The sequence below is a fragment of the Mercenaria mercenaria genome, chromosome 5, assembly GCF_021730395.1.
Source record: "Mercenaria mercenaria strain notata chromosome 5, MADL_Memer_1, whole genome shotgun sequence".
Lineage (NCBI taxonomy): Eukaryota > Metazoa > Mollusca > Bivalvia > Venerida > Veneridae > Mercenaria > Mercenaria mercenaria.
In genome coordinates, this window is record NC_069365.1 from 435,911 (window position 1) to 456,911 (window position 21,001).

At 35.6% G+C, this 21,001-nt stretch overlaps 1 long non-coding RNA gene across 3 annotated transcripts in view; it reads left to right on the plus strand.

Annotated features, from left to right (window-relative positions):
- LOC123556268 (uncharacterized) overlaps nt 1-21,001 on the plus strand; it is a 55,979-nt gene that overhangs the window by 18,037 nt on the left and 16,941 nt on the right. For all 3 annotated transcript variants that reach the window (XR_008370845.1, XR_008370844.1, XR_008370846.1), the window contains exons 4-5: nt 11,429-11,599; nt 19,807-19,967. This is a non-coding gene — a long non-coding RNA (uncharacterized LOC123556268). The remainder of the gene's footprint in view (nt 1-11,428; nt 11,600-19,806; nt 19,968-21,001) is intronic.

Below are 21,001 nucleotides of genomic sequence, written 5' to 3' on the forward strand. Positions count from 1 at the left end.
AATATGCCCGGCAGGGGGATTGGCCATGTCTAACATGGCTCTTGTTCAGATTGTTTTTTCTAGATTTTCATTAGAGAGATTTGACGATAAGTAATTTTTTTCTGAAAAAGCGCAGTGGTCATGTTGTGTCAGGCTTGAACCAGTTTTCTGTAAAATCCATGGTTATTTACTAGGTCTTATGTCTATCTAATTTCATGTGGGTGATAGCTTTGACATGCATGAGCAGTATTTTTTTATATTTGACAGATTTATTTGCCTATAGAGCACAAGCAGCAGTTTCCTAATTCAAAGGTTATGGTCACACTTAAGGGTATCAAAGGGAATACAGCTTGTCCAAACTGCATTGACATTGACATCTTCTTATTATTTCTTGAAGGTCAAGGTCACATTTAGGATTAAAGTTCATGTAAGGTCTTGTCAGCGCCATAACTGTTTGCCACAGTGAAACTGTGTTTGGAGTAAGATGCAGGTTTCTTTCTCGAAGATCAAGGTTTCATTAATAAAGAGGTCAAAGGTCATGTTAGATCTTTTCTGAGCTGTAACTTTGACATGCAAGGAGCAGTCTTTTTTTTTAAATTGGTGCAATATTTTTGTCTCAACAAATAAATGTTGTGCCCATTTGGCTTGAAAATTTTATTTTCATCCTAGATACCAGTACTTGTATCAAAGAATTGTATGAATTCAGTAAGAGTTCGTAAAAAATATAAGAGGAGAAGATAATCTTGGAAATAATCAATTCAGAGTTATGTTTCTTGCATATTGCATTTTTAGCTCACCTGTCACAAAGTGACAAAGTGAGCTTTTGTGATCTTGCGGTGTCTGTCGTCCGTGCGTGCGTGCGTCAGTGCGTCCGTAAACTTTCGCTTGTGACCACTCTAGAGGTCACATTTTTTGTGGGATCTTTATGAAAGTTGGTCAGAATGTTCATCTTGATGATATCTAGGTCAAGTTTGAAACTGGGTCACGTGCCTTCAAAAACTAGGTCAGTAGGTCTAAAAATAGGAAAACCTTGTGACCTCTCTAGAGGCCATATATTTCACAAGATCTTCATGGAAATTGGTCAGAATGTTCACCTTGATGATATCTAGGTCAAGTTTGAAACTGGGTCACGTGCCTTCAAAAACTAGGTCAGTAGGTCTAAAAATAGAAAAACCTTGTGACCTCTCTAGAGGCCATATTTTTCAAAAGATCTTCATGGAAATTGGTCAGAACGTTCATCTTGATGATATCTAGGTCAGGTTCAAAACTGGGTCACGTGCCATCAAAAACTAGGTCAGTAGGTCAAATAATAGGAAAACCTTGTGACCTCTCTAAAGGCTATATTTTTCATGGGATCTGTATGAAAGTTGGTCTGAATGTTTATCTTGATGATATCTAGATCAAGTTCGAAACTGGGTCACCTGCAGTCAAAAACTAGGTCAATAGGTCTAAAAATAGAAAAACCTTGTGACCTCTCTAGAGGCCATATATTTCATGAGATCTTCATCAAAATTGGTCAGAATATTCACCTTGATGATATCTAGGTCAAGTTTGAAACTGGGTCACATGCCATCAAAAACTAGGTCAGTAGGTCAAATAATAGAAAAACCTTGTGACCTCTCTAGAGACCAAATTTTTCATGAGATCTTCATGAAAGTTGGTCTGAATGTTCACCTTGATGATATCTAGGTCAAGTTTACAAGTGGGTCACGTGTCATCAAAAACTAGGTCAGTAGGTCAAATAATAGAAAACCTTGTTACCTCTCTAAAGGCCATATTTTTCATGGGATCTGTATGAAAGTTAGTCAGAATGTTCATCTTGGTAAATTCTAGGTCAAGTTCGAAACAAGGTCATGTGCGGTCAAAAACTAGGTCAGTAGGTTGAAAAATAGAAAAACCTTGTGACCTCTCTAGTGGACAGACCTGTGAATGGATCTCCATAAAATTTGGTCAGAATGTTCATCTTGATGAAATCTAGGTCAAGTTCGAAAGTGGGTCACGTGCCTTTAAAAAGTAGGTCAGTAGGTCATATAATAAAAAAACGTATGACCTCTCTAGAGGCCATATTTTTCATGGGATCTGTATGAAAGTTGGTCTGAATGATTATCTTGATATCTAGGTCAAGTTTGAAACTGGATCAACTGTGGTCAAAAACTAGGTCAGTAGGTCTAAAATTAGAAAAATCTTTTGACCTCTCTAGAGGCCATATTTTTCAATGGATCTTCATGAAAATTGATCTGAATGTTCACCTTGATGATATCTAGGTCAGTTTCAAAACTGGGTCACGTGTGGTCAAAAACTAGGCCAGTAGGTATAAAAATAGAAAAACCTTGTGACCTCTCTAGAGGCCATATTTTTCATGAGATCTTCATGAAAATTAGTGAGAATGTTCACCTTGATGATATCTAGTTAATATTCAAAACAGGGTCACGTACCTTCGAAAACTAGGTCAATAGGTCAAATAATAGAAAAACCTTGTGACCTCTCTAGAGACCATATTTTTCAATGGATCTTAATGAAAATTGGACAGAATTTTTATCTTGATAATATCTAGGTCAAGTTCAAAAATGGGTCACATGAGCTCAAAAACTAGGTCACTATGTCAAATAGTAGAAAAAACGATGTCATACTCAAAACTAGGTCATGTGGGAAGAGGTGAGCGATGCAGGACCATCATGGTCCTCTTGTTTCTCATTGCCATCTGTCAATATATTCAGTGTAATTTGAGTTCTGTTTAGTACATTAAAATTGCCATCACACAAAGGGGAGATGAAACTGTACATATCCTAAAATTCAGTTATGGTTCAAGGTCTTTGCACTATGGACCATCATTCTATTTGTCACATACAAAAGGTGAAATCATTGATTTGTATGGTTTCCCTTTTTAATATTTCAATGTGCAAGTAGTAGTTTATGTAGGCTATATATTTTGAAAATTGTCAAGAAATTTAATACATGAAATGGTTTGGTTTACTATTGATATTGATACATTTGGATGTGGTAACCATTAAGAGGGCCATAACTCAGTTATTTTTACATAGCACATGTATATGCTGATTATATGCTCAAGTTTGTTGGTAAATAAGTTTTTAATTTGTTTGTTTCAGGTCATTCGAAAACTATGAAATGGGTTATCTAGAAAACAAATTGCAAAATTTTAATTTGCCAGGGAAATGAACCAGTATTCTCACAATAGATTAATTGGGGAAAAATATCAGTGCTTTAAACCAGTGTACTCTCTATAGTCGTTGTCTTGATTTGCAGTAGATCTGAACCAGTGTACTCTGAAATATTAATTTTGGAAAAACATTTGAATGTTGTTAACAAATATCTTAATAGATTTAGATGTTATTTTGATTTGCACTAGATCTGAACTAGTATCCTCCAAAACTTAATTGGGAAAACCACATCAGGTCTAAACAAGAACTCTCTCAGTATTCAACTTGGTTTACAATAGATTTTAACCAGTATCCTCAAAAAGTTGAGAAAACCATGTCAGGTCTCAACCACTCTTCTGTCAGTCAACTTGGTTTACAAGAGATATGAACCAGTATCCTTTAAATATTAATTGGAAAAACCATGTCAGGTCTTAACCAATGTCCTCTCAATAGTCAAGTTGGTTTACACTATATTTGCTAAGTTAATTGGGAAAAGTATGTCAGGCTTGGAGCCAACCAATATCACTATTGAAATCATTTACTTGCATGGTAGGGCTCTGAACAGGTTAATTTCCTTTGAACAACATTGTCTTAACTGGGAACAGATTTTGGGGTTCCAGATCTAAAAAGCCATTGTCATAATTTGAAGAAGATTGATTGGCTCTCTGCAACCAGTATCCTGTTTTGGCATTAATCTTTCTGTATTAAATCTAAATAATTAGATTTTGCAAATTGGTTACACTTTATAGCACATTTAAGCCTAATTAAATTGCTCTTATTCTGTTTAGCTTAAATAAAAATAATATTTTGTAAAAAATTCAGCAACTTAGTAAAATTGGAGGCAGGCTTTTTGCATAATATATGTCTGCTGTTACATTATCTTTTTATGGTTTCACAATTTTCTAAGTTCATTATACTACAATTTTGACCTGGGACTTTATGTTCTTCCTTCCCCTTCCCTTTGCATCCTTCCCTTGCACTGTTCTCCTGCATTGTTCAGCATCCCAGCATGCACCTTGCACTATGCTTGCCACTTCCTCATAAAGTTCCAAGTCAAATTTAGTATAATGTACCATCAAATTTTGACTATTTTCATGTTCTCATATAATCACACTGTTAGTATCTCCAAAACATCTAGTGTAATTTAAATGAAATGTTCAGCATGATGTTATGTTATGGAAAACAGTCAGTCTGAGGTCAGTACATCAAATGTCAAGGTCACCAGTATTACACATTAAAAGGACTGTAATACTTATTTTGTGTCTCAGCTATATTTAAACTTTTAAAACTATTCAATGGATTCCAATGAAACTTTTATCAAAAGTTAAGCATAATGAGAAGCTATGTTGAGAGTCAATTCTGTCCCTCAAAGATTAGGTCACAGACAATGGCACTTCTCCTCCAGATTGTTCATTCAGAAATAACTTTTAAGATTTCAAGGGATTTCAACGAATCATTATCACATGGTCCAATTTTGAAAATCCTGGTTACCAAGTTTGGGCTGACAAGCATGGTCAATCTGGGTTGTAGTTAAAATTGATATTTATTCACTAAACTTATGTTTAGCCCTAGCTTGGGATTGTATTGAGGCAGTTGGGGTCACTGTATACAGTTTTCTGCCAGTTGTGGTAATTGAATTTTGTTAAAACAGTGGGGCTAAGTTAACTGCATCAAATGGGGTTTCAGGTCAATAATTTAGTTGTCACCAAACATGGTGTGTAGCAAGTTTGAAATTATGGATTAGATATTGCAATAAAACTTGATAGAAAGCTTTTGAGGAGAAAAGGCTTAAGACTGGAGGTCTCCAGGCCAAATGAGGTCAAGGTCACCATTACTTAAACAGCATATTGTCACCAAACTTAGTGTATAGCAAGTTTATAAGCTTATACAGTTTGTATTAAAGGCTACTGGAGTCAGGTCACTGGTACTAAGAGTAGAAAACAGTTTCTGGTCAATAATTACCCAAGATAAACTGGCAAAGAGGTACTGGTTAAAGATCTATGCGTAAACCGAAGTGTCAGAATCATTTACTTTTGGCTACAAGTTACAAGAATATCATTTAAAAGGGACTGGATTCTTCATATAACATGAAAGGGCTCTAGTGGTATCAGAGTATTAAATACTTTTTGTCAAATTTCTTTACATACATTATTACATCAGTAGCGGGGAAGCACTTCCGATTCAGGTTTAAATTGCATTTAGTGACAATATCATTCATTTCGGAGGCATTTCTAATCTTTCAACTGCTTTTATAGCTGGTATGGGGAAATTGTAAAGAAACATGTGTATGTTAGATAATGTATTTTTTGTTATCAATATTAGATGATTAGCTAGAAAATCAATACACTTTTGACCAAAATGCCACCAATCTTTCAAAAACACAGAAAAAAATAATTGACAAGGGAAATAGGTGGAATGGCTGCTGGTTCATGTAACTGCATTTAAAGACACCATTCTTTTCTAGGTCAAGGCGTGAACTGTATTACAGGTCATTTTTCAGCTGATAAACACAATTTAAAAAAGTCACATTTCTCCTGAATTGAGTCAAACATTCTTATGGTGTTGATCATCTTTCAAAAATACTTGTAGCTGGTTATAATAGCTTCCTATAGATTAATAGTGTCAAACAATTTTGATGTGAAGCTTAGCTGTTTGTAATATCATAGGACTGGGTTAAGAAATATTGGCTGCTGTCAGACTAATATTGAACTACTGTATTTCAGGATTTAGAGATGGTCTGTTTACCACTGGCCTGCCAACCCTATTTACCACATACAAATGTATCCTATATTTATTCAAGATAGTTTACATACAAGTTAAAAAAAAATTGTCCTATCTACCTTATACTTGTTTGTTATTAGATATTCAGGAAGTAATAGTTAAAATTTTAGGATGTATACAGTTTTACGCAAAGGGGATGATAAGGGGAAAAGGCATATTTTTGTTAATGCTTACTTTAAGAACTTACTTTATTTTGAATGGTATTTATTTCACAGACATTGCATGATTCTTGAATTTGTAGGTCATGAAGACTTTTCTTATAAATACAGATAAATAAAATAAATTGATACAATTACATCTTTCTTTCATGATTTTTATTTTTATGAAATTCAAAACATAATTATAGAAATTGACAGCATGTATTTGTAAGGCAGATTCCTGTCGGCAATAACTAAAGGATTTTTAATATAGAACAGTTTTGATAGAGCATTTCTGTCTTTTTAGTGAGTGTTTGTTTGAAAATCTATGAAAAATTAAAATCTTAACATCTTTTGAAAACTGAAAATGCATTGAGCAAAATTATAGCTGAGTCCAGCACTGACATAAGCAAAGCAAATGTTCAGGTCTTCACTTCCCTCAATGTTACATTTTAGTCTGCTAACTTCGGCAATATTTATCAATGTGGTTTAATTTGTACTATGAAATAGAGACCAACATTTCAATAATTTGTGCTTGTAAATTTAGAGCTAAAAATAAAAGGATGACAGGATTGGCTTTGCTCATAAACTTTTGTCATAATGATTGGGGAATGTTTTTAAGTCCTATCAATTCAAGGTCAAGGTCACTACATGTGGTATGGTGAGATCAAAGGCCACACAGGCACCATTTTATGTGTGCTGTTTTTTCTTTTTACCTATTTGAAAATTTTTCAAGAAGTTGGCACATGGTTTACCAAAGTAAAATGACCTGCAAGACACATCTTTCAGTCATGTTGGTTCAGTATCAAGGTCATATAGTGAGATCAAAGGTCAAATAGGCAGGTTTTCATGTGCATTAAATATCTTTATATAGCTTAGCAAAATTGTTTGCGTTCTGCACCAGTCAAGGTTATACATTTTGGGGTCAAGTTTACACTTTGAAAGGTCAAGGTAAAGGTCATATAGGCAGTATTTCAGGTCTAATTTGTAGTTTTATAGAAATATTTTCAAATAACCTGGGAGACATGCATATTTCATAAGTTACAGAATTTGCTCTTCAAATTTAATGAAAAGACTTAGTGTATGTGGTGAAAAATCACAGAAAAGGATTGAATTTAGCTTAAACATTATAGGTTGTCTTGATACAAGATAATATTATGATATGAGAAAAACCATTTTAGTGCAGATTTAAAATACTTGACAACGTAAAGAAAATACACGAGAGGTCAATTTTGTATCAAACTGCGACAGCTTAAGTCTTTAAAATGAATATGCTTTAAAATTGGAAAAAATGTATAAGAACATTCTGTGGAAACTTACTAGCATACTTGGTATGAATGAGATAAGTTTTGAGAGGTAATGAAATATGCTATACCTCTCATGCCCCCTTAGCATAAGCTTAAGCACTGGTTACTGTAAGTAGTTTTTCATATATTTTGTTGAATTTGAGTGAAATATCTATTGATCACATGAATTATTGATTGTACTATTTTGAAAAAAGCTCTGCATTTAAAGACTGAAAGATAAGATCAATTTCCTTTATTCTACTCTGTTGCTTTTCTGTCAATGCAGCTTGTTCACTGTGCTTGTATCTGCATTTAGCAAAATTTCCCAAACTTCTTTTCCTATCCTATTTCACTATGATATCCAGCTAACTAGCTAGCTATCCCATGGTGTTCCCCCATGATGCTACTAGGGTATGTTTCATCCTGCTAACTATCATATCCACCTAACTCTAGCCAGCTATCCCATGGTGCTGCCTCCATGATGCTACTAGGGTATATGTCTTCAAGCTAACTATAATATCCACAACTATTATATCCACATAACTCTAGCTAGCTATCCCATGGTGTCCCTCCATGATGCTAATATGGTATATATTTCTTCCTTGTAACTACCATTAGGACCCATATTATATCCATCTAGCTCTCACATGTGCTGCCAGGTTGTATATTTCATCCACCAAGCTAGCCGAAGCTGCTACCGAGAGATGCTGCATACTGCCAGCCAGCCCATGTTTCTTCTAGGGAGCATTTACCATTCTTTGCTTCTTATAGCCTACCCTATATATTCCTATAAGCTCATCTATCCTATAGGGTCTTATTGGTAGTATATTTCATTATGGTCTATACATTACATCTAACTAGCTCTCCTGTGTGCTACCAGGCTGTATATTTCATCCATCAGGCTAGCCAAAGCTGCTACCTTGTATGGTTGTATACAGCAAGCTAGCTTTCTTTTCTTCTTACAGGCTGTATAACTTCCAGTCTTCTACCTGTTGCTCTTGACCGAAGTCTTTCAGTCTTTCAGTATTTAGCAACTTCTGATTGCATAATTGTTTAAACTAGAAGATTATAAGTTAATCATTATGGAAATATGGGACCTATCAAGTTAATATTAAAGTAACACTTACAATTTAAGCCTACCAAGGAAAGTAATTCAAAACAATTAAGCTTGTATGATTTTTCCATGTTTGATAGGATCCTTTTTTGTAAATGAAAGAAAGCAAAACTTGAAGCTTTTAAAATCTGCATCATAATGGTTGTTTTCTAAAACTTGTATGAGAGCATTATTTTCAGTTACTTTAATAATGAAACTTTACAAGTGGTTATATTATAGGGTTATAAAAATAGATGATAGCATCAAATCCCATAACTTTCATTTTGGACTAAGTAAATCATGGTTAAAGTTTTGCATTCAACTCTGTAGGTATTTTAAAAACTAGGGTAATATTCCCGATTCAAATAGTAGAGCATTAATGTCTTAGGGACATCTCCTGTTCTTCGATCTCTGGCATGCCAGATATTTCTAGGTCATTTCTGATAAGTTGCTAGTCAGGACCAGTTTTCTAGAGTAATTGCCCTTGAATAAATCAAAATTGCAAAATTTAAATCTATTAAGAAGAGTATTATAGAAAATATAAATTAATTTGAAGGGTATATATTGTGACTTCTACACTCTTGGTATCTCTGGCATTGTTTGGCAAGATTCACTTAAGTGAAGTGTTGGTTGCTATTTCTGAGTATTTGTACTATTCTCAGTGGCTGATGTTTAAAAGCAAGCAAGGCATGAACTTCAGTTGCTTCAATTTGGTTAATGGTGCATTTCATTTTAACAGGGTTCATTAATACCGACTTGGTTACCGGGGTTACTAGGCCAAGAAAAAAATTAATAAGATAGAAAGTTGTTGTATCAAGGCTTTAATTGGAAATAGTTTCCTTTATGAATCAAATTTACTGAAATGAATTATGTTTTTAAATTCATTGGCATTTGCAATGTCTGTTTGAGGAATAATTTTTTAAGTTAAATTGGCAAAGTCTAAAGTTGATATAATATGAAAAGTTAAGTGGCAAGGTGAATGAGATGAATGGATGCAAGAGTTGATCTTAACTTTCTTCAACATTTAATCCTATGGGCAACATTTTGTAAAGCCAATCAAAATTGTAACTAAAGATATTTGTAATTAGATAATATAAAGTATTTTGTTCAAGTTCAGTAGTAGACAAAATTGTTCAAAAACTTACCAAGGTTACATATTACATATCCTAGAATGTTTGTGATAAGATTTTTGGCAGGATCGTTTTTGTAAAACCAGAGTTATGGACCTTGAACAATCTTATAGAACATAATACAGAGTACAAATTGTTGCAAGACAATAATTGGCAAGATTGATCCAATAACCCATGAGTCATTGGCTCTTGAGTAATGTCTTGATAGTGTAATTTCATATTGTTTTCCTGTCCTATTAATAGGAAACCAAATCAAACTATTTTTTTAAAGAAGCAGATACAGAGTGCAGTGTATTTATTTTGTCACCAGCTGTAAACTAGGCCAATCGTAAAAAATCCATGTTAGCACCATAGAGGAGACATCTTCTACCTATCTTGCAAAAAGCCTGTCAGAAATGAAGTCAATATACAAGCTTGGTTATCTTGGGTAAAAAAAATCCCAAAAAAAAAAAAAAAAAACTTAAAAAATGGTATTGGATAGAAATCCCATGTAAACGCAATAGTAGAGATACTTTATACCAGTCTAAAGGTCAAAATAGAAACTTGGTTATTTTTGGAATTGAATCAAATTTATGTTCAACTTGGCCATCTTGTGTTTAAAGTCACCAGGTATTATGTAAAGTGGAAGGTTCAGTTGGAAACTAAACCATTTGAGGTCAAAAACTAGATTACAGAAACAACCTTGGTTACACTCTAGTTGTATTACCTTTTAGATGTGAAGCATGGTCAGGCAATCTAGCACTATTGTGACCCACTTAGGTTTTGTAAATTTAATCAGTTTTAAACAATTGTGGTGTAAGTTTCAGTTTGAATAATTTTAAACTTGATGTTGCATTTAGTTATGGTTTGATAGGGTAAGCACTTTTTTTTTTACTTATAAAGATGGTAGGAGTGAGCTGTTTTCCTTTTGTTTTATTTCTCTGCCAATCTTACAGACTGCTGAGGAGGAGATGCTGCCTCAAAAGATTGGCAGAGTTGCATTTTGTTGCCAAGGCCTGACAGATCCCTTTACTATTGATCAAGACATACTAGCGTGACCATCGAGGACAATCGGGTGCCTATATGTCCGCAAGATTTTGACGTGTGGGAGTAACTGGTTCTACAATTCTGTGCCCGCAGTGTTTAGATGAAGGTTATTCCTTTGTTTTGAGAAATGGGAATCAGGGATTGTGAGGATTTTAATTTCTTTCAGATACACAGCCTGCCTGTGACAACTGACTGTGTGTCCCGTCCATACATACAGTCGGCAGGATTTTCTTTCAGCGTCAAGACCTGCCTAGGACAACCTATATGAGATGGGCAGGATTTCATCTTTTCCAGGTCCAAGGTCTGCCTAAGATTGCAGAAGATACAGAAGCAGCAGAATATTTTTCAGGTTTCAAGGCCTTGCAGGTCCCTTAACTGTTGATCAAGACTGCTATCGTGACTATCGAGGACCCGGTGCCTACATGTCCGCAAGATATAAGCGTGTGGGGGTGACTGATCTGCAATCCTTGCCGGCGGGTTGCTAGATGATAGTTGTTCCTTTGTTGAGTGAGACGGAAAATCAGGGATTGCAAGGATTTCTTATTCATTTCAGGTCAATACCCTGCCTATGTCTTCTAATGCATGTTTTACTTGGACGGAACATACATTGGGCAGGTTTTGTATTTTTTTCAGGTTCAAGGCCTGCCAGGACCGGGCAGGATTTTCTCTCTTTCAGATTCCTATGAATGTTTGCCTTCCTCTACCAGGACAGGCCAGTCTGTCAGAATTATTTTCATGTAGCTCACTTCTACAATATTGATTTCTTTCCTTATTTAAGCAAACTTAACATAAAACAATTTTGCGGTTTTTTTTGCTGTTTTGGCTTATTTAATTTCAGGCTTGAGAGCAGAGATTTTCATTATTTCCACGCATGGAAACTGAAATGATGACGATCCTTGTGTAGAGATCTAGATGCTTTGTTCCCAAGGTGATGTGAAATGGTGGGAAGTGTTCCTTCACTCTACTAAACAAATACTGCATGGATCTTCAGTATCTTCAGTTAGTACTGGTAAGTATATCTTCTTTAAATTTACTGAATTCAACAGTTTTCTAAAACAGACTTGTCCATCATTCAATTTGGGTAATACCATTTATTAGTCCCCTACTGGTTGAAAACCAGTTTCGGGGACTATAGGAATGCGCTTTTCTGTCCGTCATTCCGTCTGTCGGCAATTTCATGTCTGGTTTATACCTCTGTCATCCATGAAGGGATTTTAATATAAAAACATTCCCCATGGTAAGACAATCTGTCGTGCGCAAAAGGTCAACAGGGCTTTTTTCCTGTCCGGTCCATAACTATGCCATCCATGAAGGGATTTTAATATTATTTGGCACCAATATACCTCATAATAAGATGATGTGTCATGCACAACTTTCAGACCCCTAGCTTAAAGGTCAAGGTCACATTTGGCAGTCAGATGTTAACATGGAATGAACAGGGTCTGTTTCGTGTCCGGTCCATAACTCTGTCAATCATTAAGGGATTTTAATATCACTTGGCACAAATGTTTCCCATGATGAGACAATGTGTCCTGTGGAAATCCCGGACCCCTGGCTCAAAGGTCAAGGTCACAATTGGAGGTCAAAGGTCAACTGGGCTTTTTTTCTGTCCGGTGTATAACTTTGTCATGCCAAACAGGATTTGAATATTACTTGGCATAAATGTTCACCACTATGAGATTGAGTGTCCTGCACAGGAACCTCATCCCTAGGTCAAAGGTCAAGGTCACACATAGAGGCCAAAGTTCAGATACAAGAATGACTTTGTCTGGAACATTTCTTCTTTTTTCATGGAGGGATTTTGATGTAACTTGGCATAAAAGTTCATTTACCTGAGACGGATTGTTTTGCACAAGATTCAGGTCCCTGGGTCTAAGGTCAAGGTCACACTTGAGGTCAAATACCAAATTCATGAATGACTTTGTTTGGAGAATTTTTTCTTCATGCATGGAGAGATTTTGATGTAACTAGGCACAATTGACACCATCATGAGACAGAGTGTCATGCGCAGGTCCCTTTAGAATTACTTCCCTTTGTTGTTACTATAAATAGCTTATATTGTAACTTTTTTTATTTCTAGTCATAGGGAAAAATCAAGACCACTTTTTTCTGTAGTACAACATGCATGTTACATCCAATTATGAGGTGTATTTTAACCTATCTCTACCTCAGGTAAGGATTTTTGTGTGGACTTAGAATTTTTTTGGATGTTTTTCTTTCAGGATTAACTTTCCTTTGTTGTTACTATAAATAACTTATATTGTAACTTTTTATAATTTACCATAGGGAAAAAACCAGGATCACTTTCCTGTGGTACAACATATGTTACTTTCAAAGTTTAGGTGTATTTTAAGGTATCTCTGCCTGGTAAGGAGGTTTTTTGTGGATTCAGAAAAACAAAAGAATTACTGTAATTACTACACAACCACAGAATTAAAATTCCATTTACAAATACAGGTGCTAGTTGGAAGCGTCCTGATGCCAGCAGAGAGATTTAAATTTGTCATACGTATGACTTACTAACTCCTACGTAGGAGTTAGTATCTCCTACGTAGGACTTAGTATCTCCTATGTAGGACATAGTATCTCCTACGTAGGACTTAGTATCTCCTACGTAGTACTTAATATCTCCTACGTAGGACATAGTATCTCCTACGTAGGACTTAGTATCTCCTACGTAGGACATAGTATCTCCTACGTAGGAGTTAGTATCTCCTACGTAGTACTTAATATCTCCTACGTAGGACATAGTATCTCCTACGTAGGACATATTAAGTACTACGTAGGAGTTAGTATCTCCTACGTAGGAGTTAGGAACTCGTACGTATGTCACTGACTAAAAGACTCTCAAGCATGCGCAGTGGAACAATTACTCGTGTGTACTATTATTTAGTAAGGATTATCTGATACCGGTAGATTACATATTTGTAAATAATTAAACATATCCCTACTTTTAATGTCTCACACAAACTTCGTAAGTATGAATTAAAGACACATTTGACCAAGTTCTGAATTTGACAGATGAAGTAGTCAATAAATTTGTTTTAATAGATATTTTTGAACATTTTATTTTGTTGTTATTGTTTTTGTTGTTGTTTTTTTTTTTTTGTGTTTTTTTTGTTTTTTTGGGGGGACTACGTAGTTTGGGTAAAGTCACACTGCGCTACCCACAAGGTGCACTTCTAGGCATTGCTCCAGGCATGGGCAGACATCAGGTTACAACCGCCGACATTCCATAAGCCAACCGGGCAGTTTATGAGCATGAAGAATTGAAACATGTCATGTGAGGTTTCGAACCTTTACCATTCGGCTATGGAGGCCTCTCTTGAAATTATGTAGAGAGTTCAAAAGTATGATTAAAGTATATCATTAAAGTTACTAAATATAATTACCGCCAGTTATTGTTTTGACCGATTGTGTGATTTGATTAATAAACTTTCTCTCAATAAAGGCACTGACCTACAAATTTTGGCTAAAAATGGTCTTTGAAGTTCGATCATACATACTATGGACATTAAAATTCGAGTTTTTGTTTCTAAACTATCCTTAATCTACTCAATCAAGGAAAAAAGATGCCAGATCCGGGAATCGAACCCGGGCCGCCACAGCAATGAAAATTTTCCTGCTGTCTTTAACAATATACACCACGGAGGAATATGTATACAACGACCCTTGAATGTAGATATTTAATAATTAGGCAGTTTACCTCAGTAAAACGTTACAAACGCTTTTTAATTTCCAGAGTAAAAGATAGTTAAGACAACTAGTTCTCATGTGTTTCAATAACATATAATCTGTTAGTAATTAATTCAAAGCTTTCTTAAGCGGTATTAGCATTAATTTCGTGATACTGGTACCTAAAATTTCCCTTTTTTTCTGTTGTCGTATGATCTCAAGGACAGTGCCTTTAATAATCAATATTTATTAGGTGTTATCATCATTTGAGCTGCCCCATGAGAAAACCAACATAGTTGCTTTGTGACCAGCATGGATCCAGACCAGCCTGAGCATCCGCGCAGTCTGGTCAGGATCCACGCTGTTCGCTTTTAAAGCCTATTGCAGTCAGAGAGACCATTAGTGAGCATCATGGATCCTGACCTGACTGTGCAGATGCACCAGCTGGTCTGGATCCATGCTGGTCACAAAGCCACTATGTTGGTTTTCTCATGGCACGGCTCAATTTTCTTTTTCTACATTCAGGTCATGCATTAACTAGTTACAGGAAATTACTGTAACTGCATCTAAAGCATGATTTAACATGATAATAAGGCCATACCAAATTGATTAATAGTTCTTCGGAAAATTTTCAAAAAAAATAGGAGCGGGCGAGCGAAATTTTTATTTTATTTTTTTTTTTCTCAATTTTGATTTTTTCAGAGGCGGGTAGATTTTACATGGAGCGAGCGGGCTTTTTTAATTTTTTTTTTCCCACTTAAACCCTTGAGGAGGCGGTTATGATTATATATAAAGTTAACATTTCTTTAGAAATAACACAGAAATCAAACATTTACAGTGTGGGTAACACAGTATATTTGCAAATAAATTCTTGCCAAAACTCACTGAATCACTTTATTTTTTTTATTTTGTAATTTTAATTACTAAGAAATGAGTGTCTTATTTTTAATTTTGATTTTTCTACATTAATCTGAAGACGTGCCTATTTAATGGCAAAGGATGAGGAATATTTAAGACAAAACAGGCACATGATTGTGTGGAATAACATTTCTTCTGAAACACAGTTAGATGGCTTTCACACATGAACAAATTTGTGCCCCTAGTGGAACTCCAACCCATAGAGGTGACAGGGGAAGTAATAAACCACTTGACCAGAGAGACCAAACGGAGTTGGGCATACAGATGCTTCAAAATTGCTCGAATTCCTTTGGAATAATTTCTTAACAGATCATGATCAGGCTAGCTTAAGCTTTTGTGGTAGAGATTCATTTCAGGCAAAAATAATAACAGACGGACAAAGAATGATCCCAATATGGCCACCCTTAAAAGTGTTGTTTGTTGTGCTTTGACTGAACTTGAAATTTAGAGTTGAGGAAGTCTGTTTTTTTTTTCAGTTTCTTTCGTTCAATCAATTTACAACCAATTTTAAATATATCCTGGCGTCATGTGTACAAACAGGCAAAACTGGGATTACAAAAGGACAGATTTTGTTTGAAATTATTTTCATATCAACACTACTTATTTGAAAAGCTAAACAATTTTTAAATTGACTAAATGCGTTTTGATAGAATATCTGACTGCTGTACTAAAGAAGTTACGTTCAAAAAGATTTGGGCCGAGACAATGTGATAGGTCGGTCAGGATCTGTGAACAAATATTTTTTTAAGATAGTACCGGTAGTTGGGCTCTAGATCTAACATGCTGAATTAAACAACTGATAACAAATGGTTTGAAAACTTTATATCTGAACAATATTTCCAAATATTTTTAACTGCATCCCTGTGCACGTCTTACAAGTCGGGCTTCGTTCTTTTCACTGTATTGAACAAAAGTAGAATGTGCCTATTTCATAACCTACCGGCACATCGAAGGCCATGTGTGGCACTAACACAGACACTCCAGATTTAAAACAAATAATGAACAACACCATAATTCCTGACTTTTTGAGTTTGGATCATCAGCTACATGCATTATGGATGCATGAAATCCGATCAATATTACTTTGACGCATTAAAACAGCGATAAAACCTGTTTTGCCGTTATTATTCCGGACCGCGTAATCGAAAAAAAAAAATTTTTTTTCGGAGATTTTTATGTACGTGCGGGCGGGTAATTTTTTTTTTTTTTTCTCGGGAATGAAATTATTGATGCGGTAGTTCCGACGAACGACATATCAGTTTGGTATGGCCTAAACTATTGATACTTTTTTGTTTTAAACACTCATTTCTACTTTATTTGCATATTAAAGATGATACATTTATAAAGTTTATTAAGGTATAAAGTTCATTAACACCTCTTCCATTCATCCGGTGATAAAAGGTACTCATTGGCAAGCACTTCATTATACAGACTGTGAAGGTCATAAAGGATATTCTATGATCCAGGGCACTGGAGTCAATCAAGGGTTATGTTACATCATGAACACATTTGCAATGATCTCTAATGAGATGGTGATTATTATAGCTGGGATGAAAACTGCCTAGCTCAGATCGCATTTGTCCAGTAGTTAGAGTCAGGGGTAAGAGGTATTGAATTTTTAATCCCCCGCCGTGGCGGAGGGATTATAGGAATGGTCTGCGTCCGTCCTTCCGTCTTTCCGTCCTTCCGTCCGTAACAAAATCGTGTCCGGTCCATATCTCCTAAACCCCTTGAAGGATTTTCATGAAACTTGGGTCAAATGATCACCTCATCAAGACGATGTGCAGAACCCATGAGTCAGCCTTGTCGGTTCAAGGTCAAGGTCACAACTCAAGGTCAAAGGTTTGAGCCTGCCATTTTGTGTCCGCTCTATATCTCCTAAACCCCTTGAAGGAATTTTATAAAACTTGGGTCAAATGATCACCTCATCAAGTCGATGTGCAGAACCCATGAGTCAGCCATGCCGGCTCAAGGTCAAGGTCACAACTCAAGGTCAAAGGTTTGAGCCTTCCATTTTGTGTCCGCTCTATATCTCTTAAACCCCTTGAAGGAATTTTATAAAACTTGCGTCAAATGATCACCTCATCAAGGCAATGTGCAGAACCCATGAGTCAGTCATGCCGGCTCAAGGTCAAGGTCACAACTTAGGGTCAAAGGTTTGAGCCTTCCATTTTGTGTCCGCTCTATATCTCCTAAACCCCTTGAAGGATTTTCATCAAACTTGGGTCAAACGATCACCTCATCAAGGCGATGTGCAGAACTTATGAGTCAGCCATGTCGCCTCAAGGTCAAGGTCACAACTGAAGGTCAAAGGTTTGAGCCTTCCATTTCGTGTCGGCTCTATATCTCCTAAACCCCTTGAAGGAATTTTATAAAACTTGGGTCAAATGATTACCTCATCAGAACGATGTGCAGAAATTATGAGTCAACCATGCCAGCTCAAGGTCAAGGTCACAACTAAGGGTCGAAGGTTTGAGCCTTCCATTTGGTGTCCACTCTGTATCTCCTTAACCCCTTGAAGGACTTTCATCAAACTTGGGTCAAATGATCACCTCATCAAGAACTCATGAGTCAGCCATGTCAACTCAAGGTCAAGGTCACAACTGAAGGTCAAAGGTTTCAGCTCTGTATCTCCTAAACCCCTTGAAGGATTTTCATGAAACTTTGGTCAAATGATCACCTCATCAAGACGTTGTGCAGAATTCATGAGTCAGCCATGTCAGTTCAAGGTCAAGGTCACAGCTAAAATCAAAGGTTTTACCTTTTCACTATCCATAGCAGTGGCGGGGGATTTAGCTGTCATTCAGACTGCCTTGTTTTCCAGAAAGTGGTATCAGAGAGGAAAGTGCTTTACATTTAATGACTCTTAACGACTGATGCGAGTCTATAGTGTTCCGAAAAACTAATGTCAAATCAACTTGTGGTCCGACGGTTTTGCTTTCTTTAACATGGTGTGAGTATCTTCTATATATTGTATATGTTGTGAAAAAGACGAAGAATAGAATGGTATTTAAATAAAGTGAAGCATTTTTTGACAGTAAAATCTTTTAATTACCGAATATCACGGAATTTGTAGGTTTCAGTCATTAAATCTGGTTATCCTTTGTTTTGTTAAGTGTATGCCTAGAGAGAAGAAATTAAGGACGAGTAACTTGGTAAACATGATTTATTCCCCTTTATCGCTCTTCACAGTAAAGGCTATTTTTTTTAATATAAGAACTTATTTCATGCGAAATAACATTTACAATTTTGTTTGATCAGAGTGACTAGATAAAAGAATAATTGACTAGTTGAAACTAACTAAATGTTATAGAACATTGATAATCGTGTCATGCATTCAGGTCTATATAAATTCTTTGTTATTGGTTAGAAACAGTGGTTAAGAGATAATTTCACTGATTGCAATATGAAAAGTTATTTATTTAAGCCCCTTCTTGAGACAACGCATAAAATACAGGAATATAAATAGTTTAGAAAATAAATCAAATATTGCAATAAATGCCATTTATCAGCACGCAATTAAAAAGTCAACCAGCAATGTTCAATTAACACATGTACCGGAAACACGAGTAGGACCACAGAACGCTGCAGCGCCCCAAAATAGGAACCCTTATGTATGAGTTACTAAGTCCTACGTAGGAGATACTATGTCCTACGTAGGAGATACTAAGTCCTACGTAGGAGATACTAAGTCCTACGTAGGAGATACTATGTCCTACGTAGGAGATATTAAGTACTACGTAGGAGATACTAAGTCCTACTTAGGAGATAATAACTCCTATGTAGTACTTAATATCTCCTACGTAGGAGATACTATGTCCTACGTAGGAGATACTAAGTCCTACGTAGGAGATACTATGTCCTACGTAGGAGATATTAAGTACTACGTAGGAGATACTATGTCCTACGTAGGAGATACTATGTCCTACGTAGGAGATACTAAGTCCTACGTAGGAGATACTATGTCCTACGTAGGAGATACTAACTCCTACGTAGGAGATAGTAAGTCGTACGTATGACAAATTTAAATCTCTCTGCTGGCACCAGGACGCTTCCATAGCTAGTGTAAAGAAATTTGCTATGACGGGCATACATTGTGACATTCTGGCACTCTTGTTTTTTTGTTTTTGTTTTTTTTACTTTAAATAACTTACCTGATACCTTTTTGATAATCGCCCAAACTATAGGTTTTTAAACATAAAAATTTCAGTCCAAGTGTTTTGTTATACCATTGTATATGTAGTACAATATTGTTTATACATTATTGACAGATATCAGTTCATTATGTCGTACTGCGGTAGAGAAAATTAGTTGCCTTCCAGTAGGGGACTTTGTATTGCATGGCAGTACTTCATTCACTTGTTTATCAAAGGGATGTTAACTGAAAATTAACTGACTGAATATTGAACAGTGCAGACCTTGATCAGCCTGCAAGGATGTGTAGGCTGATCTTGGTCTGCACTAGCTGCAAAGGCACTATCACTTGCTGCCAGCAGGCTAAAGGTTAAGGTTAATACCGTATGTGTATTTGTTGTTGGACTTTGAAATTAGATAATATTACTAATATTAAATTCTTTTATTGTATCTGGTTAAATGATTCTTCTTGTTTGATGTATCTTGTAGGAACTGTGATGACACTGGGGAAATATTCTACAATCTTCACCATGGTTATGGTTGAATAGGGATTCCTACATAGCAATTGCTATTGCATTGTGTAATGCCAGCATGTATGTTTTTCTAAGCAAGCGACAGTGTGTCAAGGTGGAAGCTGTGCATCTGGACAGGTAAGTTTTTTTTAGAATATCATGACTTTGGCTTGATTTTTTATGTTTGCAATACGGATTCTCTAAAACAGTTTGATTGTTTTTTCTCAGCTTGAATGGCAACCACTAAAATTTAAAAACAGTGCCTTTGTTACTGCCATTCTTTACTTCCTGCCAGTGTATTTGTAGGCATCCTGTGACTTTGTTATTATTACATTTAATAGTGTAGAATTTTAAGCAGCCTTTAGGAACTTTATGTCAACTTCCAGCAAAATCTTATGCAAAAGTATAGTTGTTTGGAAATTTTGACAAAGTCCTGCCTTATTATCGCATAGAAATTTTCGTGAAGGTTTTTTATGGGACTTTGAAGTAGGTTTGTCACTTTCAGCTATTATTGTACTGAATGGCATGTGATTTTGTTAAAATTGAATGTGAATAGGAGTCAGTAAAAGGATAGGTTTATTTATCTTGGCTATAGCAATACACGATAGGATTCTATGTAAAATGCAAGGATTTTCAGAGTTACTGCCCTTGAATTACTGAATGTTTAGAAAATTGTGTATGCACTTAATACAAATTTTGTATATTTTCTTTGATATTGGTCTTGCTCATTTCTGCAAAAATTTAGGTCAAGAGTGATAAAAATGCCAGTTTAGACAAGTTACTTCAGAGTTATGTCCCTTGAATTTATAAACCATATAACTCCAGAGCAGATCTCTAAGAGTTACTGCATTGATCAGTAGTGTTGATAAATTAATACAAAGAAGGATGTTCTAAAGTCCAAATTAATGTGCTATATGTAGTGACTGACACTATGTTACTGAAGGTACAGATATGATCTGTTTAGGTCTTGAGAATATAATCATGGAGAATTCCATCTTGGTAACTCCAGAAAAGTCTATGTTATCTTTCACCAAGTACTGAATCCAAGCTTGCTTTGCTTAATCTACAAACTTTTATTTTTGAGCTTTTCTTTCATAAATGCTTTAAAAACATTTTTGCAGTCATTTATTTCTCTGATCTTTGACAAGGAACATTCAGTTGAGAAGGTGGCA